We start from the raw sequence: 1,314 nt of genomic DNA, 5'->3' as shown, positions 1-1,314 counted from the left end.
TAGATAGATAGATAGATAGGCGCGGGAGGACTGATATGAGAGTGCGATAGAAGTGCATACGGAATTGACAGACGGGGATGCCCAGTTGCCGCTCAACGCTGAAAAGAGGTGGGAGACGCTGAGTACTTCGTTCAGGTGGTAAAGGTGGAGAAACTCAGCTGAGCTATTCTCGCTGCTCTGTTGTCTAGCTTAATAGAGACCTCTTGTGGGTACAAAGTACACCTTCCTATAGGAGATGCTTTGCGACCCGAGGGGGTGTCTAGATCCATAAGATCTCGCGACACACATGAAACCTAGGCCACTCCGGAGTGATGAGCGGTAAGTATTTACATGATACTTGTAGATCGGAGTAGACACACGTGTATGTTTATACAGGCGGGTAGGTGAGCGTATTGTCGAATCGCAGTGTGACGAAAAAGCAGAGAAAGAACAAGACGCAACCCACTCCGGAAGAAGAGAAGAGAAGAGACTAGGACGAGGACCCTATGTGAAAGATTAGCTGGCCTCCTACGACTCACTAAGAGAATGAAGAACACAGAGAAGATGCTCGTTGATTGGATCAAAGCGCGAAACCGAAGAACGGACAAGACACAGGGCGAGGGGGTGTCCACCCGGGGATGAGCATCTCCGAGTCACAGGGGCGCGAGGTACTGCGAGGGAGAATCGGCAAGAAGTGCATACCTCATTAGTAGAATCTTTCATCTTCAGCTTAGAAAAGAACGTAATATACTCAATGACTGTCAGGAGTTCAGGGACTTTATCTTTCTGTAAAAAATGGTAGGCATCATGAAGGTTATATGCCCCTTCAGAAGGTCCAGCACGCTGTAACGGATAGCGCGACACCACGTATGGAAGCTATGGATTCACGCGTGTGAGGAGTCTCATACGGTGTACATACTGGCCAACACGTCATACACACGCGTACTCGTATACAGCTCAGCTATATAGTCACGGGCAGGCGTGCTGTGTGAAGGAGAAACACTCAGCAAGACGGAGAAAGCTGACCAACGAAATCGAAGAAAGGTACATAAGAAGTTTCTTGCATCGTTTGTTTGGCTCCCCTGGCACCTATCTCTCTTCGTTAGGGACATGGGCCGGAAGTCTTCAACACAGCCAGGGAGGGATGCCGTAGACGCAAGAAAAAACGTGGGGCTTCACTGGACACCTATCTATGCCCGAGGTCGAATGACGTAGTCAAGTGAATACGTACCCGGTAACTCTGGTCGGAAACAACATAGTCTATGCAGCTAATCCGGCCCGCCTCCCACGACTATCTACAGGACGGAACCCGTACTACAGATAGATAGATAGATA

At 49.3% G+C, this 1,314-nt stretch overlaps 1 protein-coding gene across 1 annotated transcript in view; it reads right to left on the bottom strand.

Moving 5' to 3' along the window:
- The window catches only part of CSUI_000030 (atp-binding cassette g family transporter abcg107), a gene marked incomplete at its 3' end in the record, with an annotated part of 12,104 nt that overhangs the window by 7,519 nt on the left and 3,271 nt on the right, over window positions 1-1,314 (bottom strand). The window lies entirely within an intron of this gene.

This window comes from Cystoisospora suis (assembly GCF_002600585.1).
Source record: "Cystoisospora suis strain Wien I chromosome Unknown contig_18, whole genome shotgun sequence".
Taxonomy (NCBI): domain Eukaryota; phylum Apicomplexa; class Conoidasida; order Eucoccidiorida; family Sarcocystidae; genus Cystoisospora; species Cystoisospora suis.
The sequence above is the reverse complement of the archived record's forward strand: the minus strand, read 5'-3'. Positions and strand labels throughout refer to the sequence as shown.